General features: G+C 40.5%; 1 long non-coding RNA gene across 1 annotated transcript in view; it reads right to left on the minus strand.

The window, feature by feature from the left end:
- Window positions 1-13,506, minus strand: part of LOC108502194 — a 144,085-nt gene extending 130,579 nt beyond the window's left edge. The window contains exons 1-2 of the long non-coding RNA XR_001876362.1: window positions 13,362-13,506; window positions 3,628-3,703 (exon numbers count right to left, since the gene is read on the minus strand). This is a non-coding gene — a long non-coding RNA (uncharacterized LOC108502194). The remainder of the gene's footprint in view (window positions 1-3,627; window positions 3,704-13,361) is intronic.
- Between the last annotated feature and the right edge of the window lie 205 nt (window positions 13,507-13,711).

Genomic DNA, 13,711 nt, shown 5'->3' on the forward strand with positions numbered 1-13,711 from the left:
AGGAAATGAGGAAACAGGGAAAATACAAGATGGGCTGTTACCAGCAACCCATGTCTTGTATCATCTGAAGGTGCAGGTACATTATTCTTTTCAAGTACGTACACTCCTGAAAGGTTCCATGTAGAGAGCGATAAAATTTGTGTCCATTTGGACACTGGATTAAGTTTTCAGACCACTAAAATTTGTGTCCATTTGGACACTGCACCAAGTTTTCAGACCACTCTTTGGGTTTAAGGCTGTACCTACCTAAACATTATGAGCAAAATGGCCCCTTGATGGCAGGTGGCTCTCTGAATGATCAGAGTACAGGACACAGTGAGTGTAAGATATCCAGGACCACCCATCCCAACACAAACACGAGCACTGGGTAGGAGCTGCTCTCACCACTGTGGGGTGGAAGCATTTCTGTTGGTGTTACCCTCTGATGGGGCCTCATTTAGCAAGCAGGATAATGGGCAGTATCAGCTAATTAACACTTCTGTGAAGCATTTAAGAACTGCAGGAAAATCTCACCATACACACTTTTTACAAAGGACTCGGGTATTTTAAGTTTAGAAAGTCCACAGCTCAAAAAACTTACTCTCTAAACGCAAGAAAAGATGCAAAAGAATAAGACTGTAAATCACAAGGGAACAGGGATGTTCAAATATGCAGAAATCTGTTCTGCATGCAATGATTGCAAGTTCAGTCCTTCTTCTAGAGAACAATATGCTAAACTACACAAACATAATACTTTGCCTTTTACATTTCTGTAGATTTTAAAGCACTTTGATGGTCTTGCTATATTGGTTTTACATAATTTCCAAGTAGTATTCTTCTTCTGGCTTTGTTTTCCTTTCTTCTTTATTTTTGCACTAATGTCTCTGAGAATCCATTTGGTGAATTTGTAGTGCTAAAAACACTGAGGCTGCTTTTAGAATAAAGTCAAACTCCAAACAAATAATGCAGAATGAAGCATTGGCAGCTTTTTTAGCAGAAGTTAAAAAAGCTTTAAAAAATTAAAAATCAAAGAACCAACCAACCAATTCCTCTTAAACAGCAAAAGTGGAACTTCAGCAGATAGATGGGTACAAATACTTAACACACTCATTTTTTCCCCCATCTTCTGTCTCCATCACATTTTTTTCTCCCACATTTTTTTCTCTCATTTGAATCTGTGTTTGACTGCCAAGCAAAGCCCAGGTAGTAAAGCACTTTGTTATTAACTGACCTTCTAGAAAGACTTATACAATCTGTTTTCAGTTTTTACATAAATTATGTTTCTATGTATAGTAAATATCAGGGACTAGAATAAACAACTAGATAAATATTTATTAGTCTTGATTATTATATTATAAGCACTCTCACCAAGTCCTACTGGAACCATCTCCCACCACTCACAGTGTGGCCAGTTAACAAACAATGCCCAGTACTGGGGATCCCAGGGCTCACTCTTCAGCCTTTAAAACCACCTATTCAATATAATATTCCCAAAGCACTGCACTCAGTTGATTAAAGTCATGTTTGCTGTGATGCAAACATCACAGCATCACCAAAGTGTCAACATCGTCAAACATTAATTTTGGAATTATTTTAACACAGTCTGACTACACTAACAGTTCATCAGGGTATTTGAACTAAAACATCCTTGTTAATTTGTGCACATACACTACAAATTAACAAAGTAATACACTGAAGGATCCGTTTCCCTTTTCTACCACAGGCAGAAAGTACATATAATTTGTCCTGTGAAGGTGAACCATTACACAACTACATCCACATTCCAACATTTATTTTTTGAAAAACTAAAACATCTCAGTCTGTGACAGAATCTAACAAAACAGTTTCACAAAGCTTCTCAAGACCATAATGAATCATAAGCACCAGATTTCTCCAAGCTTTCCTGAGAAGAGCATGGAGACAACCAGGGCCAGACCGACACCTCTGAGATCAGAGGATGGAATGACAGGGATGACAAGGTGGAGCAACCCTCAGAATGAGCTGGCAGCAAGCACAGCCCCATCAGCCATCACAAATCTTCCACTCAGCTCCAGTATCTCTGTGGCCATTAAAATAAAACCACAGGGGGACAATCCCAGCTCTGGCACTGCTGGGAGGGGGCCCCACAAGGAGCTGGTACCCCTTCCTCGGGTCATCCCTGCAGGCAAACTGGGACTCTGCAGCCTTGCCTCAGGAGCACAGATCCCAGCACAGTTTGGGTTGGGAGGGACACCCAAAGGTCACCCTGTCCAACCCCCCTGCTCTGAGCAGGGATATCTTCAACCAGATCTGTTCCCCCTCAGAGCCCCATCCAATCCCACCTGGAATGTTTGCAGGGGTGGGGTGTCCCTGCCTCTGTGGGAAACTCCTTCCAGTGTTTAACACCCTCATTCTGAATCTCCATCCTTCTGTCTGATCCAAATCAATGCTCTTTTAGTTTCGACATCCCCCCTGTCCTGTCCCAACAGGCCCTGCTGTCCTTCTCCCTGGCCCCCTTCCCACACTGAAAGGCCACAGGAAGGTCTCCCTGGAGCCTTCTCTTCTCCTGGCAGAACAACCCCAACTCTCTCAGCCTTTTCCTCATAGCAGAGGTGCTGCATCCCTTTAATTTTCTTTTTGGCCTCCTCAGGACCCATCCAACAGGTCCATACCCCTCCTGTCCTGAGGAACCCAGACTCCACAGTGCCTTTTGATGTGGACCAGGAGACAGAGGCAGGGTGAAGGAGTCTGTTCACATATTTTTCCTGTCCCCAGTAAGTTGTGGATTTTTTTCCTATTTTCCCAATATCTGATGTAGCTATACAGATCCTTAGCTTCTTCAAATGCTGTGTGAATAGGCTGCTGTTAAAAGAAATAGGAAGAAAAAACCCACAATTAGGACGTCTGCTCTGGGAAAGACTGAAATATGAGCTCATCTTTCCACAGGCACCAGAGATTCCGTGGGACAGAAGGGACATTATCCATGTCCTAATTTCAGGGAAGTCTTCAGTTTGAGTTGTGCTTTATAAACCTGCACAGAATGCCATCACTAGACACAGAGCTACAGCACACCAGGTTTCATTAGTTCCACTGCTTGCAAACTACGTGTTTATTTTAATAAAACATGAATACCTGCAAACAGGAGCCTGCCTGCCAGGTGGGCTTTTTCTGTTTGTTTGGTTTACTTGAAGAGCTTTAGACAAAGCCATAACATTAAGCAGTAATTTCGCCTGTGTTTTGAATCACACTATCAACAGTGAGATCACAGATGAGAGAGGCAGCTGAAATGACTGTGATGCAGAATGAGCTGAGCCTGCCATCCCTGCCCAAGCCTGGCTCAGGCGGCTCCCACCCTAATGGAATTCTTCAGGTTATTCCAGATTCCTGCATTCAACACTGCAAAAGTGAGTTTCCTGGTTAATGCTATAAAGCAACACTGAATAAATACAAATAGTTTAATCTTCCTCTGCAGTCATATCCTCCCACACTGGTAAGTGTAATTAGAAAAATGCTACATTGCATGTCTTGAATAGTGAATGTAGCTGATTGTTAATCATTATATTTACATAGTTTATATGAAAAATATTTAAATTCATGAAAGCTCCAACTTTTCTTTGCCATAACATTAATACCTGAACAGCACCTGAATGTATAATAGCATATTTGTACCTTATGGATTCTTCTGCAATGTCCTTGTAGGAAAACTGTTGGACAATGAACTTCTGGGTGCAGAGAGCATTTGGAACTAAAAAAGAAAAAGGAGTATTTCTTGGATAAAAGTGACATATGCTTGGAGGGAGAGAGGGGAAAGATACACATTCCAAGCTGACATGAAAATGTGTTCACATAAATATATGGTAAACTGTAGTATATTGAAAGAAAATTTGAGGAAGTGCCTTTTATAAAATCCTTTTTTTTTTGGCAAAATTGATTATGAATAACCTTTCATCTATTTTTAGCATCCACAAAATAATGATTTTCACAAAAACACAATGATAAAAAGGTTTATATGAACCATGGAATTTCATTTTGCCAGCGATAACTGTCTTGTATTTGTTTTACAGAGAACAGACAAAACAAAAATGTATCACATATTTTGAGAAAATAAAAAATTAAGAACGGTCTTTTAACAAATAACTCTTTAGAAATTTGACTAGGAAGCAATGTATGCTCACTAGCAATACCTCTGATAAGATTTTTGAAATTATACAATAAATGCATAAGGTACTAATAGAACATTTTTCAAACCTGAAGTTGGAGAAAGAGCATCTAGTATTCCATAAAACTAGTTTTATAAACCAGACCACTATTTACAAAAAAACCTCAGTTTATTTTCCAGGTGCCCAGTCCAGGCTACCATGGACTCAATTTTCAGCAAGCCACTGTTCCCACCTTTAAGGAACTGGTTTCCAACGCCCATTTGAGTTGTTCATTCAAATCTGAACATGTTCTAAACATTCTTATATACACACTTAACTGTTCAAATAGGTGCACAAATGAGAGCAACACTGCCCAGCTGTAATACAACTCTACCAGACAGTCTGAAGAAATGCTTCATTCAGGTACTCTGCAACTTCATGGAAAAAATCTGGAAATAACCTCAATGCCTCCCTGTAGGCATAACTAGTTCTCCCTAGCTCTTTATCTGTGTTTATCCCATATTCCAAAAAGGATTATTCATAAGTCTATGAGGTACTTTATACACATTTACTTGCTAAACACATCAAATGTGGTGTTTCATGACAGAGATACACGGGAAGATTTATTTCCTGATAAGAAGCAGAACAGTGGGCATGTTTGGGGAGTGATTAGACTATTAATGAAGTATTTAAAACTGACCCCCTGAATGGTTTAAAAGCTAATTTTAAACAGTTTTCAACAGTTTCAGTACTTACACAGTGAGATCACTGGAACTAAAACAGCAGATCAGAAACAATTCCAACATACAGACATGGGCCATAACAGTTCCTAGAAAAAGCACATGACAATCCACTGTCTCATGCAAAATCAATTACTTTTTAGTTCAAGATCCTCAGCCACTGAAACAGGATATTATTTTGTGTCCTGAATAATACCTTGTTCCAGTTTCTAAGGAAACCAGCACCAAAAACTAAGTTTACAGTGCTGCATCCTCCACAAATTGCCTACAACATCAGTCCCTCGGGTATTATTACCAAGTGCTATTTGCCTTTAAATTCTTATAACCCTTAAGCAGCTGGATTGTTTATTTCCATGCACAGTTATGATCTGCTGGGTCCCCAGGGGTTAATCCTCACCTCTCCATAGGGCTTCCCAACCCGTCGGCATCTCAGGACTCAAAAAGCTCGATTTCAAACCAGGAACACCATTTGTGAACTCTTATTTTAGAAGTTTCCTTCTGTCCCCCTCGGTGTGATGTCTGTGTGAGACATTCACTACTGGTGTCACTCCCCTGGTGTCACCCCCGGGAAGGACCCAGCAGGTCCTGCTGCTCTGTGCTGCAGCACTGGAGTGTGCAGGACAGTCCTGCTGCCAAAGGAGGGGAACAGCCCGGGAACTGCGGGACCTGTGCCTGGGCAAGGCAAGGAAAACTCACATTCTTCTTGACAGACAATTGCTTCCTTTGTCAGAAAAGCCCAACAAACATTCTGATGAGTTACTGATGCTTTTATAGTTGAAAACTCTCCTGACAAACTACTCTGCTGACCAGAGATGACAAGGCCCTGACATCAAGTTTCTGTCTTCAGAATATACAGAATTGTTATAAAATCTGTTCACAGAGGATGCCACGTAAAAGATTCAGGGGTTGTATTTGCCCATTGAAACCAACACCAATTTGTTTTTTAGTAGAAAACCCCCTTCCTTTCTACTGTGTTTTAAAGATTTTTAATTTTAATTTTGTAGCTATTTTTTCACAAAAAAAATCTTCCATGAACTTCTACAAGCTCTATATTTATTCTGTATTTAGTGATATCACTTAGTGAACAGGATAAAAAGAGGCTTTCCTAAACAAATCACTTTAAGGATTAAGCAATCACACTTAGCCTCAGAAACAGAGATTGTGAATATAAGAAGCATTACATTTACAGTCATTTATACTTGTTCTTGGAAATTTTGCTGAGTTTCCTGAAATAATTTAAAAAAGGGAAAAAAAGATGGTATTATGGTGGGTTTATGTCAAATGAACAATTAACAATAATAAAAAATAATATGTTGAAACCACTAAAAATATTAAAAGAATATTGAAAAAATTAAAGTAATGCTTCAAGGTGATAAATGCACGTTCCCCATTGCTTGGATGCAATACATCTTTAGTTAATTACATAATGCCTACTGTGATGCATTTCTTTGATGTTAAATCTTCTTCTTATTGTAAATAATTAGGGTAGGATTACGTGCACGATGGATTACTATTTGCTGACTGTTGAGTTCACTGGGCAGTGCTGCTGATTTTGTGCAGTTCTGCACTGGTCTGACAACAAAGTAATGTCCCTGCTACAGTCTCATCCTGAGTAGCCCTGAGCACCCCTCCAGACACAAGGAGCCCTTAAATCAGCCAGTGAATTGAACAGGACTTGTGGCTTTGCATCTCATCAGACCAGTTTTCAAAGAGAAGTGAAAGGCCACACATTGCTCTAAATCATTCCCTGACTCTGCTGAGCGTCTCTCACATCCCAGTCAAAGGTTGGGCACTGAGGGTGATGTTTGGCTGCTCTGCACTCGGAAAGCAGAGCAAATGCTGGTTCCTTTGCCTACCAAGAGAGAAGCAAAGGCAGAAGTAAAGCCCCCCCTTGACAGCATCACCCCCTGGGCACAGGTTGGCAAGCCCTGAGCCCCAGCACACAGCCAGGCTCCTCTGCAGCCAGCCCAGGCAGCACAACCAGAGCTTCACACCACCAGAGAGAAGGCTGCTTGAAAGGAAAGGGACTACAAGGAGAGGATAACAGAAGAAAAAAGAAAGGGAAGGTCATGGGTAGAGATGGGAGCAAGACTACTCAGGATTTAAAAAATAAGGCTGTCTTAAACAGATGTGAAATGAAACCCCTGAGTAATCAGCCTTATTTCTGTGTCACAGCTGAGCCATCTATAGGAAATACTGTATCAGTGGTACTTAAACAAATAAAAATGAAGGAAAGTTTAATGCAAAAAGGAAGAACAGGAAATCTACATTGCAGAATGAAGAGGGGTGGGTTTTCTATTTCTCATTCCTTTTTTATTTCTGCCCCTTTTCTTTTCATTTTTATGCAAAACACTCTTAGGCTCCACATTGCTGCAAAGTCTCCTTGTGGGACTCCTCACCAATGCCTGGCTATTCTATATACTCATGTCAGAGCAAAATTCAAGCTCAGAAACAGAAACCAAAATTGTTAAAAAGGTTTTTAAGATACTCCCTAAGAATGAGATAATCATTCATGAGAATTGATGCAATCCTTAGAAGGAATAAGCTCTTGCCAAAGACTGAATTGAATCAGAGGGACAGTGCTGAAGCTGCATCCTGTTAGGAATATTCGAGTGGAAAATGTTTCATGCATATTTTGCATCCATTTTTCCAGTGTCTAATTGGGCTGGAGGAGTGAGATAACTCACAGCCCGTTGTTCTGGCAAGGTACAAGTGTAAAGAGAGATGGGAATTGTTAACAAGCCAATATTAGTCCAGTAACATGACTCGATCACTTTATTTCCATCTCTTGGAAGGATGTCACAAATCCTCACGTACAAGATTTGTTCCTCCTTTTGCCACAAAGATTAACTCCAACCTGTGGTACCAATACTTGGCTGGAAGGACTCGCCCAGGAGCTCCACTGCTGGGTTATTATCTGGGATCTATTATGTTTTACATTTCTCAAAAAATCTTTAAGCTAGATCTTTGACATTCAGCTGCCTGTAAAGACACACACCACCCGATGAGAAGCTTTGATGTGCATTTGGAGGATTAAATAATCTAGATGGAAGGCAATGTGTTTCCAGCCAAGAAGAAAACTATGGAGGAAATTTTGCCTCCTGCTGTTCAGCACTGCTGGCAGTCAATACCTTTTAGCCTACCCTCTAAATTTGATTTCATACATATTTACAGACTATTTTTCCTCTTACTACTAATTCTTTAGAGACCAAATTAAGAACAAAGATAGCAGGAACAGGCTTCATCAAATAAAAATGTAAATATGCTGCATCTCATTTTTGGATGAAGAGCGTTTATTTAAATATTTTCTCCAATGGAATATCTTTGCAGTATCATTATTGCTTGCAACTGGGAAAGTAATAGCCTTACAAGCCAGAGTAACCCACTGAGGCTTAAGCAAATTTATGAATTTAAATAATGTCGTTTACTTAAAACAAATCCTAAAATTTTCTGCATTTGTAGACAAGAAAAGAATAGTAATAATAAAACAATTAGATACTAAAGAAGAGATAATCTCCCTTCCTATATTCAGTGTACGTTGTCATACAACTCAATAGTTTTAACTATGAAAGAAACACTGGAGAAATTACAAACTGACTTTTTTTTCACGTATTTTGAAAGCAACTGGAAAATCTGAAGTTAAAACTGAAAATTGTGGTGCTACAAAGTGAAATTAGTCCATAACGTATTTCCAATTTTCATTTTCTTAAAGGAGGTTTACAACACCTTATTTTTTTTAATTAGCAGCCCACCCTTTCTGTCTGATTGACTTCACAGGTAAGTAGGCAAATATGGAAGATACAGGATGCTGCCTTGATGAAGCCAATGAAGTTACAGCAGTGACTCTATGGAGTAAAAATCTTACCAGAAATGTTTGATCTCTTTTATTTCCCATTTAAATTCAATGAGAAAAAATATTATACCCCATCTGACTGAATGCTCTGATATTTTTCCCCTCAGTTATTACTTCAACCCACAGCCAAAGTATCCTAAAAGGATTCTGAAAAGTCATCACCAATAACTGTTGCTGTAAGCAACAGAAGGCTTTGTTTCATCATCAGCCTCATTTTTCAAAAGATATGAGACACATTTCTGTCCATAATGACAGACTGCAGTCAAGTTCAGTACAAAAGTAACATACAAAGTAGGGAAAGAGTAACTAGACGTATTTTTTACATATTCATCTGGCATGACATTCATCAGAAGTGATTTTGACCTCTAGATTTTCTTAATTTTCAGGTTCTTCCATCCCATCCTACCCAAAACTCTCACAGAGGCTTTCCTATGGGTTTTGTAGGACCAAAGTAGCTCAGGAGCTTGTGATTCTAGCTTTAAAACACTGTTAACATCCTACAGCATCAGCTGCTTCCCCACATACCCCACCAGGCCCTTGTTCCTGTACTCCCAGAGAAACAGTCCCAGCCAGCTTGGTGAGGCTTTGACACCACGTGTGTGCTGGACCAGAGCGTCCCCAGGCCAGTCTCTGCTCTGCATTAGACACCCGGGCTCTTCTGGCAACCAGGCTGGCCAGAGACAGACACCGTTTGTGAGGAAGGTGACATCCAGAGTGCCATGAAGATGTGTAGGAGAAATGAAAGGTTAAAGCAAGAACCCACTGGATTTTCTGGGCTGCATCGAACTTTAGTTTCCTCTTCTCTCCCCAGCTCCCGAGGAGAGTGTGCAAAGCCAGCTCCCCAGCAAAGGTGGCAGGATTTACGTGACAATATGTGTGTTATCCTCGCCTGCAGGTATTTCTTCACAGAAGAATATATTAGGGCCTGCTACCTTGTATCATTTTCTTTTGAGAAACTGAATCACAGTTCTGCTACTTCTGAAGTGTCAGATGTTCACAAGCCAATATTAAACTGATATGTGTTTGTTATATAGCATATAGATACCCTTTGTTGACGTCTCAGGATATTTCTATATAGGGCAAGACAAAATCTACTTGAAAGAAGAGCAAATATGTTAAATGTTTTCCTCAAGAAAACTCCTGCAGAGAGGAAGGAGAGATTAATCTCTTTGTAAGTGCTGGCAACGTTTCAGAAATGTATCTACAAAGAACTGTGACAAGTTTAGCAGTGACATTCTGTAGAATAGTGAGGAGACCAAACCCGAAGCTAAAGAGCCAAACTTGCCCATCGAGTCTCTGTCTCCATCACCCAGTGAGGTGTGTGAGGTTCCAACACAGCCCCTGGGCAGGTGGGAGCTCCCTGTCCATGGGCCTGTTCCTCTGAGCCTGCAGGAGGAGTCCCAAATATTCTCAGTTCAGGTTTGACCCCTATGGCTTTACTTAAGTTCTGTGTTTCTTCATTTGTTAGCATCTGATTCACAATATAGAAGTTTGTTAGTTTTGACCAGGCACAGAGACAATACACAAAATATTTCAATTTATTTAGTTGAATAAGCAGAATCCTGAAAAATAGATCTTTTATTTGTCTTCATAAATTCAGGGTTTGCTTTCCACGAGAGTCAGGCTGTGGGAGCTGTTTGTCCCCACGGGCTGCAGGGCACGTACATGGGCCCTGGGAACCTGTCCCTGCCTTGGCTTCCCTGGCACAAAAATATCAACAGTTCACTCATCTTCAGGAACATTTCAAATTTTTATGATGTCCTGGAGACTAGGAGCACACATCCAGAAGGTCTGTGGTGTCATAATAATAATATGCTAAATCTAGGAAAGGAAAAAACTATTATGCTCTAATAAGGAAAAAAAAATAAATTAACAGAAAGATTTAAGATTGAGATTTAAAAGAAAGTATTTCTCCTAAAATGTTTTTCTTTAAAGGCCTAGTTGTGATTTGAGCGGATAAAATATTGTCATGCCAGTAAGTGTTTTCTTAGAATGATATCATATAATTTTTGAGAATTAAAAAAAAAAAAAAAAGAACTTTTTCTCATCTGCAAGATTATATTCAAGAGAGATGTTTTGCAAATTCTCCTGCAAGGACAGTATACATCAGAATTATACAAATGAATGTTTTCACAATCTCAGAGGCTTCACCACTGTAATTAAAAGGTGAATTTTTCACTTTTATTTTGTTATTCTTGTCTCCTGGGTCTGATTTATAACTTTTGTTATACAATTATATTCATTTATTTCTTTGTACCATGTTGTATGTTATTTCAAAAGTAACATCTAGGGTGTCCTTGCTTTAAAATGTAGATTTAGCCTCTCTGGATGAAACTTGGTAGAACATCTGTGTTTGAAAGTATGAAAAATTACACATTTTCTGAGTGAACCAGGCTGAGTGCTCACATTATACTGTCTCTAAGAGAAAATTAAAGTGCTGCTGATAGCTGAGGGACTGGATGGCTCAAGGGAATCGGAGTGTGACACAGCCTTTCATCTGATGAAAACCAGCATGAATTCAGCCCATGCTGATAATGACCAAAAGTCATTATCATTTGTTCAGTAATTTATTTAAAATGAGTTAGGGGTCTGGCTCATGTCTTGGTGGCAAAGAGGCCAAATTAGAACTGAGCAAATAATGAAGAAATGGCTCTGGAAAAATTATTTCATGTCTTTAAATTAGTAAGCTTAAACTTCTTTCTGTTTGTCACCATCTTAATATTTTAACAAACAGGTCTAGGAGGACGGATGTTTGTGAATTTAAAAGATGTATCTGCAAACTCTCATGGAGCAAATCCTGAATTTATGAAGACAAGTATTTGCACTGGAAATAAAAGATCTATTTTTCAAGATTCTGCTTATTCAACTAAATAAATTGAAATATTTTGTGTAGTCTCTGTGCCTGGTCAAAACTAACAAACAACTTCTATATTGTGAATCAGATGCTAACAAATGAAGTGCTTTGAAGAAAGCTACAGAATCACAGTCATTTACAGAAAAAAATAGCAAACAAAACCATCCCACAAGTTATATGGAGTTAAGCAAAAGTAACCAAACAAAAACTGCAGAGCCACAAAACTCTCGCAGAAGGATGAGGAAGGAGGACATTTAACACATGCCTTCACAGTTTCCGAGCATCTCCATCACACACAGGTGTCTGTCTGACAGACAGGACAGGGGGTTGAGCACTGCACTGCCTGGACACCATTTATTCTCAGGGTGAGAGACTTTGTGGCAGCAAGATTTGAATGTATATTGGGATCTGGTAAGTAGGGGTGTGGGTAAGGGATTCACAGAATCACTGAGGTCCACAGAGGCACCTGAACATCACCTTGTCCAGCCCTGCTGCTCAGAACTGCTTGCTCAGGGCTACGTCCACTCCAGTTCTTCATACGCTCAAGGAGGGAGTCTCCCATTATCCCTCTGGGCAACCTGCTCCAGAGTTTGATCACCCTCACAGCCAGGAAGGTTCTCCTTGCCCTTGTAAGGTTGTGCCCATTGCTCCTTGTGTTTTTACCAGGCACTGCCGAGCAGAGCTGGGCTTCCTTGTCTTCACTGACCCCCATCAGATATTTGTACACATCCATGAGACCCCCCAGGCCTTCTCTCTCCAGGCTGAGTAACCCCAGCTCTGCCAGGCTCTCCCCATATGGCACACGTGCCAGACTGTAAATCACCCTCCCAGCCCTGTGCTGAGCTCTCCCCAGTGTGTCCACATCTCCTCTGTACTGAGAGGCAGAGCTGGACACGGCTCTCCAGATATCCCACTGACAGTGAGCAGAGCGCAAGGATCACCTGCCCTGCCATCCTGGAAGGTGCTGCCTGATGCAGCCCAGGAGCTTGTTAACCTTTGCCACAAGAGCATGTTGATGGCTAATGGTCAGCTTGGTGTCCACCAGGACCCCCAGGCCTTTGCTGCAAAGCTCCTGCCAGCTGGTCAGACCCAGCCTGCACCGGGTCATGGATTAATTCCTTCCTAGTTGCAGGACCTCACATTTACCTTCTTTGGATTTTGTGAGGTTTCTATTGTTCCATTTCTCCAGGCTGTCAAGGGCCCTCTAAATGACAGCACAACCTCCTTGCTGCATCAGTTGTTCCTCCCAATTTCATATTGGCTGCAACACAATTTTGGATTCTCTTCAACAGATCTTCCAATTTCCAAAAGAATGTGATCAAACCATGGTGGAACTACAGAAAATGGAGAGTCAGCCTCTGAAAGCTGGAGGACTCTTGCTGCAAGCAGGAGACAAGGAGAACTTTGTGGTGTAAGACTGAGCTGATGGCCTTCCACGTGTAAACACATGAAACAGACTCCAATTCCACTCCTTTTTTGATACCAAAGGTATCCTGACCTATGGACTGCCTCTAAAGCACACAAGAGAAAGCTGCAAAGACAATAAACAGCAGTGCTTTGGTTTCCCTCTTGGCTGGGGTTTCTGCTTCCCTGGGAACAGCAGGACTCTGGGAAACACTGACTACACAAAACTATGGCAAAACTGTAGGCAAAGGGGAGCACTTTTGGCAATTATATTTCTGTGTGACCAGCAACATGGCACAAGTCACCAGGAGGGTCTCCTCATTGAGAAACACCATATTTAACTGGAATAAATAGTATTACCTCTGATTTACATCAGCAAGTCTGAGAGGAGAAAAACATCTGGAAGAGCTCACCTTGAGAGGAGCCATAAGCTTATTTCTATTGTTGATAAACAGAATGTCAGCAACAACAATCTGCAGCTTCCACTGTTCACTGTGTTCATCTTCATGCCACAGGGAAAAATGGTGCTTAAGGCAGAACAATCACACCTCGACTGGCCTTAAGCTAAAATGACACCATAAATAAACAGTGTGAGAAATAGTAATAATGACAGCGATGAAAATAGATATAAAAACCAAAAACCAAAGTAGAACTGTTGCAAAGTAATATATGTGGTAGTTTCACTCTGAGCTCATAAAACTAGCTAGGACATTTAAAGATCCACTTAGAATAATAAAGAGAAAAATGGCAAATGAAAATCTAT

This window comes from Lepidothrix coronata, unplaced genomic scaffold, assembly GCF_001604755.1.
Source record: "Lepidothrix coronata isolate B3197 unplaced genomic scaffold, Lepidothrix_coronata-1.0 Scaffold114, whole genome shotgun sequence".
NCBI lineage: Eukaryota > Metazoa > Chordata > Aves > Passeriformes > Pipridae > Lepidothrix > Lepidothrix coronata.